Source organism: Schistocerca cancellata, chromosome 8 (genome assembly GCF_023864275.1).
Source record: "Schistocerca cancellata isolate TAMUIC-IGC-003103 chromosome 8, iqSchCanc2.1, whole genome shotgun sequence".
Classification (NCBI taxonomy): domain Eukaryota; kingdom Metazoa; phylum Arthropoda; class Insecta; order Orthoptera; family Acrididae; genus Schistocerca; species Schistocerca cancellata.
In genome coordinates this window covers 229,480,308-229,495,268 of record NC_064633.1, presented here as the reverse complement: position 1 = coordinate 229,495,268, position 14,961 = coordinate 229,480,308, and the positions used below count along the sequence as shown (strand labels likewise).

Below are 14,961 nucleotides of genomic sequence, written 5' to 3'. Positions count from 1 at the left end.
GTAACGTATTAGCGCAAAAACTGCTTTCTCCACGCAAATGCCGACACTGCCATTAATCAGGACACATACAGCAAGTCTGCCATGCAAAGGAAATGCAAATTGCCATGCAAATCTCGACTTGAGAAAATGGAAATAAATATGATTTCTCATTCTGAGTCTGTACCGACTCCTCCTGGCAAGCCACACAGGATCCTTGGACGAAAGTGACGAAATCGCATAGTGATTCTAACCAGCTCTACTCTAGTAGATATACAGCTTAACTCTTCATCAATTACAATTCACACAAAGAGAGTCTTCCGAAAGTCAGAACAGACAATCACATTCAGAGGATAAACCGCAAACTTTTCCTCTCTCTGCAGATTTGCAATCAGTCTGTACTTTTCCAGTTCAGAGTTGTTGGTAGGTTCGAGTGCGGTGAAGACCCCACGAGGCCATGGACCCAAGTTATCAATAAGGCACTGGGCAAGTTGATGGTGGCTTCCTAATGGTGTGGACTATGATTAAATGGAATGTACTGGATCCTCTGGTTCAACTAAATCGATCATTGACAATTGTTCGCGGTTGGTTTGATGATCTTAATGGACAATTCGGGCAAATGATTTGACAACTCTGACCACCGGACATGAATCCCATCGAACATTTGTGAGACATAATCGAGAGGTCAATTCGTGCAAAAAATCCTGCACCGGCAACACTTCCGCTATTATAGCCGGCTATAGAGGCAGCATGGTTCAATATTTCTGCAGGGGACTTTCAACGACCTATTGAATCCATGCTACATGGAGTAGCTCCACCATGCCAGGCAAAAGTAGGTCCGACACGATACTGGGAGGTATCCCATGACTTTTGTCACTTCATTGGACTTATGAGCAATTGAGACACCATCAAGCACAAAAATCACGCCTGCATATCACGGTCTACAATGGTGAAAGTACTTTTGTTCTTGAAATGTGCACTCTGCAAGCAAAGTATGGAAATACAGCTACTCAGTGCCTTTCACAGTAGTTCAGTCGCGTTCTAGTCCCATTATTTTTGGCATGGATGCTTTCGGTTTATTTGATTTGCATATTCAGGACAGGGTGCTCGCTATTTATACGCATCTTTCTCATGCCAGTACACATCAGTCGTTTGGAAAATATGGACTTTGTTCGACAGCACAGTGGGACACGCAAAGATTTTTCACGCTCACTTAACGCTCATGGACAGATCAAAAACCTAAGTTTACATATGAACTGAACAGACTAGAGCAAACAGCAGTTTTTAAAACCCATTTCTGCCAGTCAGTAGGCATTTTCTCTTGCGATCACAAGACAAGTGAATGGAACTATCAGACTTTTTGCCGACTTTAAAGGGATAGTTAATGCGCAAACAGTATCGGTAATTGAGATTCCATGTATTGACGAGCTCACGTATCACATAGCAGGTGAACGGTTCTTCGCAAAAACTTATTTTAGCAGATGCTTACCTTCAGCCTCCCTTGGATGAGGAAACAAAAAAAAAAAAAAAAAAAGGTGGTTAACATATTTCAGCTTGTATCAATAACAGCGCCTTCCCTTCGGATTTGCCTCGGCTCCTGCGTAATTTTCAAGGCCAGTTTAAGACCCTCTCGACCCAAACCGACACTTGTGGCGTCAGAGTTGGGAGAAGTGCCAGAGACGCCACGATTGTAAGATTCCCATACAAGATATATCACAATTATAGTCAGACAGCGTTAATAGCCTCTCGCAGCGCTGCTCGCAAGGAATGCTGTGTTGCCATCTCGGCTGAAAGTGTACACACAGTAGCTTTGTTACCAACAGCTGCAGTGGCGGATGTTTAACATGTTTCGCTACGGTCAGGGTCATGGTGCGCTACAAACTGTTTCATGTTACATTTTTTAAATACACGTAATAAGGATGAGATAAAAATTACAGAATGGAATGTGTATTCAATCTTTCCCAGTCATTATATCATGAACAAAAACGAGTTACACTGCAGAATCGATTCTGCATCTTACAGCGTTGGTTACTCCGTCTGTTGGCTCTTAGTTTGTCAATAAAATGACGTAAGAATCAAATCTAAAATATCAAGAGAAGGATGAACAGCATTTTAAAACACGTTATTTGGAGACAGAGTAGCGATAAGTGAAACAAAATGCCCATTACAGAACAGATTATGCTCTGAACTAATCCATGGTTCACAGACAGCTTGACAGTAAATGTTCCATGAAAATTACAAAATAAATTTACATTATCTTCATATAGTTTTTTACTCGGATGTTTCATTGTCGCTGCCTTGGGAAATTGAGTCGCTGGATGTTGGTGCGATATTGAAAATTAACGAATCCATTACTTCGTCTTCGCCGTGCGGAGTGACCACCCGGTTTGTGGTGCTGTGTCACGGATTGCGCGGCCCCTCCCGCCGGAGGTTAGAGACATCCCTCGCGCGTGGGTGTGTGTGTGTTGTTCTTAGCATAAGGTAGTTTAAGTAGTGTGTAAGTCTAAGGACCGATTGCCTCAACAGTTTGGTCCCTAAGGAATTCACACAAATTTGAACATTTATTTTTATTTCGCTGCTTTTCTTCACTTTTTTCAGCTAATTTTCTTCTTGCAACTGGTCAGTGTGACATACGCAAGCTTTCCACTCAACAATGCTGATTTTGTCTGTTGCTTCATGGACTAGCCTTTCAGTGTCAGCTACTTTAAACGTAATATTTTCATTATATGACCTTCCTCTTCTGTGCGGATGCACACGTATTACCCGAACTCTTACGGGACTTGGTAAGAATGTCTTCCAAGAGTAAAGAATGTGTTGGGTAGGGGCACTACGAACATAGTGTGTGGACATAGAAGGTGAGAATGTGGGTCTCGCGGGAGGCGAGCGCGAGACAGTCCCTGCAGTCGCACTATCCTCTGTGCCCTCAGTGGCTCAGATGGACAGAGCGTCTGCCATGTAAGCAGTTCGGGTCCCAGTCGGGGCACACATTTTCACATGTCCCCGCTGATATGTATCAACGCCCGTCAGCAGCTGAAGGTATCAATATATAATTCTAATTTCGTAATATTTTCATCTGCCGCATATCTCTTCACCTAGCCCACTCCAGCTCTATGGGGTTATAATGGGAATGATACGGAGGTGCTCGACCGCCTTGTGATCGTGTTACAGAGCTTTAGAATCAGTCACACATTATTTATTGTTGCCTTTTGAAACCTTGACCGCTACGGTCGCAGGTTCGAATCCTGCCTCGGGCATGGATGTGTGCGATGTCCTTAGGTTAGTTAGGTTTAAGTAGCTCTAAGTTCTAGGGGACTGATGACCTTAGAAGTTAAGTCCCATAGTGCTCAGAGCCATTTTTTTTGAAACCTTGACGAGCTCCAACAACTCCGCTATTGTTTGTTTCAATATGTGGAATGTTATTACTTCGCAGCCATCAAACAATTCATTTTTTTGTGTTTGCAGTGGGAGGCCTGTTGAGAATAAAAGAATGGCAGCTTGCGTTGTCTGTAACAATGGCAGAGCCCTGATACAAGTGAGGCAACTGCTGACTCTGAAGCCGTTGTCTAAATGTTTCTCCATTCATTTGGGGATGATAATCAGTGTTGGTTTTCGATTTTGCTAGAAATGTAAGTTTACTTTCAGACACAAATCCGGAAGCAACGCAAACAGTGTGACATATTATACGATGTCCTTCTTTTCCCTCTGGAACTTCAAGCCGCCTTGTCCCCATGTTGTTTGCGAAATAAAATTTCTAGTGTGGTTTTCACTTACCCAAGTCTCGTCCGACTAATACACAGTTGGTGTTGCTTTTGATCTGACTTCATGTATTGTTCTTAGAAAGGTCACCCTGGCAGCAGCAATTTCACTAAGCTCTATTACAAAATTTCCGCACGTTATTGGATTTTACGTTTTTAAATTCGATGTTCTTCGATATTACTTGCGTTACTCTTGCACATTCTTCAAACCCAGTAGCTTCATGCATAACAGTGTGTGATTTCAGTGGGGAACTCACCTCTTTCATAAAATTCGAAAACCTTCTGACGTAAAACATTCTGATCGGATATATTGAAGATATATCGGATATGTGTCCGAAAGAACAGACACCATATCCATACAAATATATAGTTCTGGCAATACCGGCCATGACCTTCTTCTTCTGTGCGGGTGCACACATATTCCCCGAACTCTTACGGGACTTGGAAAGAATGTCTTCCGCGAGTAATGAGTGTGTTGGGGTGGGACACTACGGACTTAGTGTGTGGATATACAAGGTGAGAATGTGAGTCTCGCGGGAGGCGAGCGCGAGATAATCCCTGCAGTCGCACTATCCTCTGTGCGCTCGGTGGCTCAGATGGATAGAGCGTCTGCCATGGAAGCAGGAGATCCCGGGTTCGAGTCCCGATCGGGGCACACATTTTCACCTGTCCCCGTTGATGTATATCAACCCCCGTGAGCAGCTGACGGTATTAATATAATTCTAATTTCATTCTGATCGGAGTCGTCGATTCCTGTTACCGGCTTTGTTTCTTCCCTGAAGACCAAAACTTCATATTTCCTGTTGCGTGCTGAGACAATTTGCCCTCCTGCAACAATTTGTCTAGATGGTTCGTACACCAATACCGCCACAGGCCACTGCACTCTGACAACCATGCAGGCCGGCTAGTCTAAGCCGGCGTCACGTTTGAAGAACGAGTAGTACACTTTAAAAATAAGATCCCTTGCCTGTTTGCGGCACACTTGGCGCCGTTATGTGTTGCAGCTGTTACGACAAAACTCACTGGACATACGGAGTACCTCAGAAATCAGTCAGTCGCACTTCCGCGCATGTAAAACACGATAGAACGCTAAAATATGCTGGAATTCACACAGTACGGAATGCGGAAACCGAGTGAACTCTGGTTGGCAAGCTGGGCAGTTGTCTACTGTGCATCCCCGGACCAGAGGCCATCAACGCTGTCACAGATGTTTTACAGTAGCAGCCGCTTGCTGCGTGAAGCTGAGAGGGGCGCCAAAGGAGCCAAGCGTGAGATTTGTATTTAGCGCAATTAGTAGTAAAAACTGACATGGATGAAAGTGCACTAGGGAAAGTGGACGGAGAGGGGGTGCCAAATGAAAAGTCGCTAAGGTGGAAAAATTATTTGAAAACGGCTCTGGTTATATAAGGCTTTCTTGAACAACTGACGCCGAAAGTTCTGTCTTGCTCAAATCGTTTAGAGGACACACAGTACCCGGATAAACATCGGAACAACATCTCAAAAATCCGTAGACTTTTTTATTCAAGTTTTAACTGACGCAGGACTCAAGAGTAATGTACAGAAACATCCATTTCTCCATACTGGAATTAAATACTTGGGACATGTCTTTTACGCCCATGGCGATTCTATCTACATCTACATCTATATGGATACTCTGCAAATCACATTCAAGTGCTTGGCAGAGGGTTCATCGAACCACCTTCACAATTCTCTATTATTCCAATCTCATACAGCGCGCGGAAAGAATGAATACCTATATCTTTCCGTACGAGCTCTGATTTCCCTTATTTCATCGTGGTGATCGTTCCTCCCTATGTAGGTCGGTGTCAACAAAATATTTTCGCATTCGGAGGAGAAATTAGGTGACTGGAATTTCGTGAGAAGATTCCGTCGCAACGAAAAACGCCTTTCTTTTAATGATTTCCAGCCCAAATCCTGTATCATTTTTCTGACACTCTCTCCCATATTTCACGATGATGCAAAACGTGCTGCCATTCTTTGAACTTTTTCGGTGTACTCCGTCAGTCCTATCCGGTAAGGATCCCACACCGTGCAGCAGTATTCTAAAAGGGGACGGACAGAGGTAGTGTAGGCAGTCTCCTTAGTAGGTCTGTTACATTTTCTAAGTTTCCTGCCAATAAAACTCAGTCTTTGGTTAGCCTTCCCCACAACATTTTCTGTGTGTTCCTTCCAATTTAAGTTGTTGGTAATTGTAATACCTAGATATTTAGTTGAATTAACGGCTTTTAGATTAGACTGATTTATCGTGTAACCGAAGTTTAACGAGTTCCTTTTGGCACTCACATGGATGACCTCACACTTTTCATTATTTAGGGTCAACTGCCACTTTTCGCACCATTCAGATATCCTTTCTAAATCGTTTTGCACTTTATTTTGATCTTCTGATGACTTTATTAGTCGATAAACGACAGCGTCATCTGCGAACAACCGAAGACGGCTGCTGAGATTGTCTCCTAAATCGTTTATATAGATAAGGAACAGCAAAGGTCCTATAACACTACCTTGGGGAACGCCAGAAATCACTTCTGTTTTACTCGATGACTTCCCGTCAATTACTACGAACTGTGACCTCTCTGACAGGAAATCACAAATCCAGTCACATAACTGAGACGATATTCCATAAGTTCACTGCGAGCCGCTTGTGTGGTACAGTGTTGTCCTTCGACTAAGCGTTTAGGGGCCATGCGAAGGTTACCTTCCCCTCCAAACGTATGAGAACTCCAGCTGTCCTTGCAGATTGACGTACTACATCAAATTCATTCCGACCACAGTGCAAATAACCGCTCCTTTGCACTAGCTCTAGCGTGCAAATGTTCCTTTTTAATGGACTGGAGAATGCGAACAATCTTTTCAGAAATTGAAACGTGCATTTCTTAGTCACCATGACTTATACATTTCAATCCAAAAAACTGATAGTGCTTGCAGTTGACACAACATCACATGCAGTACGGGCAGTTTTATCTCACCAGGTTGGCAACACAGAACGTCCTGTAGCTTTCACGTCTAATATAATGAACAAGACGGAAGTGAGCTATTAAAAGTAAACTCAGTCCGAACAGGCTTCGGAAACCGTGACATACTCAGCTGACAGACCTCACTGGATGCAGATATGGAGTGGCATGTGGTCAGCATACCACCCTCCCAGCCATTCTCAGTTATCGTGGTCGGAGTCGCTACTTCTCAGTCAAGTAGCTACTCGATTGGGCTGAGTGCACCCCACTTTCCAACAGCGCTGGACAAACCTAGCAGGTCACCCATCCAAGTACTAGCCATGCCTGAGAGCGCTTAACTTCCGTAATCTCATGAGACCCAGTATTACCACTGCGCCCAGGCTGTTGGAAGAGTCAGCTACAGTCAGCTGGAAAAGGAAGCTATAGCCAGAATTTACGGTGTCACAAAATTTCATCAATATCTGTATCGTAGAAAATTTTAGCATGTTGTCTGATCATACGCCGCTAACTCTTCTTTTTCATACAGTGAAAGATATACGCGATCGCACAGCACAGAAACTACAGCATTAGCCACTGGTTCTTTCTAATTATCAATATGAAATTCTTTATCGCCCTACGGAACAGTATGCAAGCGCAGGCACTCTGTCTTGCTTATCCATGAGAAATGATCCATATTTCGAAGGACAGAAGCTTCTTTTCTTTAAATTGATAATTTTGATTCGCAAGCACTGCAGTCTCTTCATACTGATTCTCGGTGGATCGCACAGGCTACTGAACAAGATTGGTCACTACAGTTGATCAGGTACTACATTCAGATAGGTTGGCCGCACAATCCAAAATCAGTCTCAGATGCAATAGTTCGCAAATAACATGCACAACGCAATAGACTTTCTCTTCGGAACGGTGACATTTTATGACATTTTCCTAATGAACAAATGTGGGTACTGATTCCCACATCTTTGCAACACCATGTATTGAAACTACTAAATGGAAGATATAGGGGAATCGTTAGAACTGACAAGGGACATCTTTGACCTCGAACGTTCGGAACCGAACGAAACCATGTTTAGACTAACAGTCGATCACAAAAACAGGAGTGTTCTGTGTTATTTTCGTGCAAAACTCCACACTTGTGTGCTAGCGCTATCAGACGGTGTTGTAGCTCCTCTAACAAGTGCTTCAGTTGCGTGAATGATAAAGAGTAGCAGTACGAATATGTCTCTTGGAGTGTTCGCATATGTGTTACTGTTAATCTGTGTACAGTGATGTCATGGAGAGAATTAATCCTAAAAATGTGGTTCAAATACTAGGGACATAGTTGCGACATGCTGAATACGTAAATTATATCGGGGTCGAGGATAAAGAGTTCACGGATATATTACATAGCATAATAATTCAGAAATATGACAGGGATGACACAGAAATACACAGCGTTACGCTAGACAGAAATACTAATTTTTAACGACAAGAAGAACCTGAAGCTAAATGTGGTTGTTCAAGCAGTACACGGCATTTGTCTCCAGAGCAACAGGAACAGTCCAGTCAAAGTTAATACGAACTATCTCCACCCAAACAGTCGATGCTCAGTTTATTAGAAGATACTGATGACAGCGTATTAGAGAACAGTTATGAAGACTATTACAGTTGTGCCTTCAACTCCTATAGCAAACTAATGAGGCGCTATAAGCACATTACAAGTAAATAAAACTGCAGATTAATTCGGAATTCTGTGTCTAGCAAAAGGCAAGTAAGAGTTTCAAAGGAAACAGACTGTCACAAATTACAAACCACAAAAAAGAGCATGTAGTGTCGCACTTTGATAGAGCAAGATCATATGAATCTACAGTTTACTATTGGCATTTGCAAATGCGGCCACTAGGAGCGCCTAAAATGGTCGACTTGGAAAATTTCAAGGCTTCGATATCCTTTATCGACAATCTTAAGGCTGAATATGGCATTTCATCCTGGCATTTTACTACATTTGTCACAAGTAAGGACTCAGAAGACGATAATAATATACGTCAGAAGGCAGTACAGTTCGTGAAGGAAGTGAATATGTTTGTGACACAGCACGGTAATGGAGAATGCAAATATTTGGAACAGTGACAATAGTCAATTCCAGTATGAAATGTCTTCATAATGAACACTGTCTCACAGAGAAGAGAAAACTGCAGCTAGTATATTGCAGTCTCTCCACAGCTCTACTCACAGCTACATAAATGATGTGACTTTATCAGAGACAAGCAGCTAGCAAACAAACTGCTCATCCTTTTCAAGAGGCACAAGGCACTTAATGCCAAAATACTGAAAAGAAACGTGAAATAACCTGCTCGCGAAACATACATGTGGAAGCAAGCAAAGAGTGAGAAATGACTAAAGAACACATGAAACGTTTTCTAACTTCAGTCCCTGGCGACCTTGTAACAAGTGAAAAGAGCCTGTTGCTGTTATGATTCCTGGTCAGATTACACAGATCGTACCCTTCTAGATGCAAGTTTACAGACAAAGATGTTAAACTGAAGATATTGCGAAAGAAAGCGACAAAATATTGACAGCCCCTTAATGTTTACTTCTTTCGGCAGTATAAGCTCTATATCAGGAGGACTGATGATTCTGTGAGACGACAATGTACCAAACCACAAGTGAAGGTACGCAATTGTTGTTTCGTCATCAAACTTCACTCTGTGATTTACAATGAATTTTCTGCACCATAGTATACGCCTATGTTACAATATGCTCGGTGAAAGGCGTGTTATGGCATTGAGTTACGCCGTTCATCATTTGAAATTTTATTTAGTGCGCCTTTTGATATTGGACTGCTCGAATGCGAAAATGATTCTGAATGTAAAAACGTGGCCTTAGTGAGGTGTGGACATTGCTCTCTTTCACTTTCTTTTAAGCACATAATCGAAATCCCGCATCTGCAGTATGAGGACTAATATAACCACTATCAGCTGTGAAGGTGTTTTGCGCTTTCATAATTACTTTAAACAGAGAGTTTTTGGCACTGTTGACTGAAAATGTATTACGTGTAACTTCCCTCAGTGGTACTGGATCTTGTTACTGCGTTTCTCTCTATTAAAATGTTACTTCTGGCAGAATGCAACGTTTTTTAATGATCTAGTGTTCTTTTAAGCATGGTTTTGTGCAATTCAGAGCGCCGGACCGTGGTGGCCAAGCGGTTCTAGGCGCTTCAGTCGGGAACCGCGCGACTGCTACGGTCGCAGGTTCGAATCCTGCCTCGGGCATGGAAGTGTGTGATGTCCTTAGGTTAGTTAGGTTTAAGTAGTTCTAATTTCTAGGGGAGTGATGACTTGAGATGTTAAGTCCCATAGTGCTCAGAGCCATTTGAACCATTTGAACCAATTCAGAGCGTTCGATGCCAAAGGAGTCTCTTGTAAAGAGCTAGCGCCTCAGGATCGTACGTTGTTCGGGCCTGACAAACACGGTGACAGCATGTTGCCGTGAATGTGCATATAATCAGGTTGCACCGCGCCAGCGGTCCCGAGCATCGTAATGAGATTGATTTTCTGGCCCTTTCTGGAACACAAGAGGGCTCAAAAATGGTTCAAATGGCTCTGAGCACTATGGGACTCAACTGCTGAGGTCATTAGTCCCCTAGAACTTAGAACTAGTTAAACCTAACTAACCCAAGGACATCACAAACATCCACGCCCGAGGCAGGATTCGAACCTGCGACCGTAGCGCAAGAGGGCTCATTATCGTCGATCCATACAGCAAATATTGTTTTGTCATTCCAGTGCTTTCGACTACTAGCACTATCACAGTTAAAGCAGCTGCTTCTGTCTTTTGTTTAAAAGATTTGACAAAAAAAATTATTTTGGACACTTGTCAGCAATTTTATTGTTCGGAATTTCAACAGTTTTGCAAAGGAAATGGTATTCAACATATACGAACGGCATCATTTTGTCCTTAATCGCATTGCTGAAGCCGTTTCATTCGCACTTTCAAGGCTACAGAAGGCCCAATGGAGACACGTCTGCATGAAGTCAGGATATCAGTAAAACATTATTAGACGTCAGTTATTTATTTTTAGTCGTCGTTCTTTTGCAGCAGCCTCAGCTGTTGGTAATTCAGCTGCATGTTGGGATTCTAGCTGATGTCCGTTGACTCGGCTCAGCGTATGCACGCCCAGCAATTGATGTCAGCGGCCGGCCACTGTGGCCGACCGGTTCTAGGCGCTTCAGTCCGGAACCGCGCTGCTGCTACGGTCGCAGGTTCGAATCCTGCCTCGGGCATGGATGTGAGTGATGTCTTTAGGTTGGTTAGGTTTAAATACTTCTAAGTCTTTATATGGAGCAAGCAGTGAAGGAAACAAAAGAAAAATTCGGAGTAGGTATTAAAATCCATGGAGAAGTAATAAAAACTTTGAGGTTTGCCGATGACATTGTAATTCTGTCAGAGACAGCAAAGGACTTGGAAGAGCAGTTGAACGGAATGGACAGTGTCTTGAAAGGAGGATATAAGATGAACATCAACAGAAGCAAAACGAGGATAATGGAATGTAGACGAATTAAGTCGGGTGATGCTCAGGGAATTAGATTAGGAAATGAGACACTTAAAGTAGTAAAGGAGTTTTGCTATTTGGGGAAGAAAATAACTGACGATGGTCGAAGTAGAGAGGATATGAAATAAAGACTGGCAATGGCAAGGAAAGCCTTTCTGAAGAAGAGAAATTTGTTAACATCGAATATAGAGTTAAGCGTCAGGAAGTCATTTCTGAAAGTATTTGTATGGAGTGTGGCCATGTATGGAAGTGAAACATGGACGATAAATAGTTTGGACAAGAAGAGAATAGAAGCTTTCGAAATGTGGTGCTACAAAAGAATGCTGAAGATTAGATGGGTAGATCAGACAACTAATGAGGAGGTATTGAATAGGATTGGGGAGAAGAGAAGTTTGTGGCACAACTTGACTAGAAGAAGGGATAGGTTGGTAGGACATGTTCTGAGGCATAGAGGGATCGCGAATTTAGTATTGGAGGGCAGCGTGGAGGGTAAAAATCGTAGAGGGAGACCAAGAGATGAATACACTAAGCAGATTCAAAAGGATGTAGATTGCAGTAGGTACTGGGAGATGAAAAAGCTTGCACAGGATAGAGTAGCATGGAGAGCTGCATCAAACCAGTCTCAGGACTGAAGACCACAACAACAACAAGTCTAGGGGATTGATGACCTCTGATGTTAAGTCCCATAGTGCTTAGAGCCATTTGAACCATTCTGAATTGATGTCAGCGACCCTGGCGGCGCAGCAGCTGCCGGCTAGCGGGACGGCGGCTGCCCGTTTAAAGTGGTTCTCGCGCCAGCTCTGAAGTGTGCTCGGTCCCACTCTGTGTTCTACGATGATCCTTGATAGCCCGTCCGCGATGTACCTGATGTCGATAGTCGTGTGTTCGGTCGATCTCCTCCCTACACCTGATATATTTCAGCACCCGAAGACGCCTGAGTGTTGAACAGGAGGTCCTGCTGCTGGCTGCCGATATTGGTCGCAGTCTGTGATGTGGTGTTGTCGGAAAGCACACAGTTTCTCCTTGACTACGCGATAGGCGGCGATCAACATGAAATTCATCCGGTGGAGGCCACCGTCTTGAGTACATCTTCAGCTAGTTCATAGACTGTGCTGGAGCATCTAGGGCATAGGTATCGTAATCAAGGAACCGAGTGCTATTACTGTGAATGCCATCGATCCCAATGATCAACTTATGACAACAGCTGGAAATCTGGAGCATTTAAAGGGAGCTAGAGTGAGGCTATGACGCAAAGCTCTGTTTGTAATGACCGAATGTGTCCTTATTCTGCTATATTCACTTAACAAGCTGCTAACTGCTGTGTCACTCCCTCGCTGTGTGCTCTTGTAAAGTAGTTACTGTTTCTAGCAACATGCCTTACGAGCCAACGAATATGCTTGTCTCGCTTCCTTTGGTTTTCCGCCCTCTTTTCTTCTGCATGCTTATGCCTTGTTCGCCAGACGGTGTCGTCGCCCTGACGCACTTGTGACATAATTGCTCGCTACCTACTTCCTCTTCTGCTCGCTTGAATTTGCCTGAGCCAATGTGAGTTTTAGTTAAAAATTTTCTAATTTCTACCCCTTACTATTCTGGGCCGTAAAAAAGCTCAGATAACGAAATTCGTACTGTAAATTTCAGTGAAAAGTGATTTGTTGTTGTTTCTGAGCATTTATCACTCTATGCCTACTCAAGACTCTTACACGGACGTCGCCATCACACACTGCTGCATCTCTTTCACCCTCATCTATCTGTTTCCGATGCTAACTTTGCAACGAAGGTCCGTCTGAAGGACAAAGTTTTCTGCCATTTATAAAACAAGCCTCACAAACTGCAATCCGGCGTCGTCACCCAGACGTTAGTTCGTGCTCGTTATACCACTTACGGTGTACTGGACATCCATCGGCGGCATCAAAACTAACCTCGCGCCTGTGGTTATAGTGATCCTGCCACAGGTCTTCGTGTTTCAGACATGCTGGCTGCAATCCAGCCTGCTGCTCCTGAAGAACCGTTGGGAGTGCCTGACTTCCGGGTACATGTGTCTTCCGACAACTCTGCCATGGAGATCGACCCCTGCCCGCCTCGGCAACCGCTGCCACAGTCTCTGTGCGCGTCGCCGTTAGCAGCGACGGCAGTCACGCGCATCGAGCCTGTACCAGTCTCCTGCGTCCTCAGCAGCTCCAATGCTGCTCTCACCTGTGCTCTTGGATGGACATCCTACCTCCAGTTTCTCGGTAGATGTTCCCAGTAGTTCGCAAGACGAAGGTTGGGATGCGGGTTGGTTGGTGCCAGCCGTCTTCGCACCACAGCCAACCCCATCAGTAGGACAGAGACCTCCCTCTCGTCGTCGTCCACACCCTAACTACACTACTGGCCATTAAAATTGCTACACCAAGAAGAAATGCAGATGATAAACGGGTATTGATTGGACAAATATATTATACTAGAACTGACACGTGATTACATTTTCACGCAGTTTGGGTGCATAGATCCTGAGAAATCACTACCCAGAACAACCACCTCTGGCCGTAATAACGGCCTTGATACGCCTGGGCATTGAGTCAGACAGAGCTTGGATGGTGTGTACAGGTACAGCCTGCCCATTCAGCTTCAACACGATACCACAGTTCATCAAGAGTAGTGACTGGCGTATTGTGACGAACCAGTTGCTCGGCCACCATTGACCACACGTTTTCAATTGATGAGAGATCTGGAGAATTTGCTGGCCAGGGCAGCAGTCGAACATTTTATGTATCCACAAAGACCCGTACAGTACCTGCAACATGCGGTCGTGTATTATCCTGCTGAAATGTAGGGTTTCGCAGGGATCGAATGAAGGGTAGAGCCATGGGTCGTAACACATCTGAAATGTAACGTCCACTGTTCAAAGTGCCATCAATGCGAACAAGAGGTGACCGAGACGTGTAACCAATGGCACCCCGTACCATCACGCCGGGTGATACGCCAGTGTGGCGATGACGAATAGACGCTTCCAATGTGCGTTCACCACTATGTCGCCAAACACGGATGCGACCATCATGATCCTGTAAACAGAACCTGGATTCATCCGAAAAAATGATGTTTTGCCATTCGTGCACCCAGGTTCGTCGTTGAGTACACCATCGCAGGCGCTCCTGTCTGTGATGCAGCGTCAAGGGTAACCGCAGCCATGTTCCCCGAGCTGATAGTCCATGCTGCTGCAAACGTCGTCGAACTGTTCGTTCAGATGGCTGTTGTCTTGCAAACGTCCCCATCTGTTGACTAAGGGATCGAGACGTGGCTGCACGATCCGTTACAGCCGTGTGGATAAGATGCCTGTCATCTCGACTGCTAGTGATACGAGGCCGCTGGGATCCAGCACGGCGTTCCGTATTACCCTCCTGCACCCACCGATTCCATATTCAGCTAATGGTCATTGGATCTCGAGCAACGCGAGCAGCAATGTCGCGATACGATAAACCGCAATCGCGATAGGCTATAATCCGACCTTTATCAAAGTCGGAAACGTGATGGTACGCAATTCTCCTCCTTACACGAGGCATCACAACAACGTTTCACCAGGCAACGCCGGTCAACTGCTGTTTGTGTATGAGAAATCGGTTGGAAAGTTTCCTCATGTCAGCACGTTGTAGGTGTCGCCACCGGCGCCAACCTTGTGTGAATGCTCTGAAGAGCTAATCATTTGCATATCACAGCATCTTCTTCCTGTCGGTTAAATTTCGCGTCTGTAGCA

At 44.3% G+C, this 14,961-nt stretch overlaps 1 non-coding gene across 1 annotated transcript; it reads left to right on the top strand.

Annotated features, from left to right (window-relative positions):
- Positions 1-4,311: 4,311 nt before the first annotated feature.
- On the top strand, positions 4,312-4,386 carry Trnap-ugg (transfer RNA proline (anticodon UGG)). The gene has a single exon. It is a non-coding gene; the product is annotated as a tRNA-Pro (tRNA).
- Positions 4,387-14,961: the final 10,575 nt, after the last annotated feature.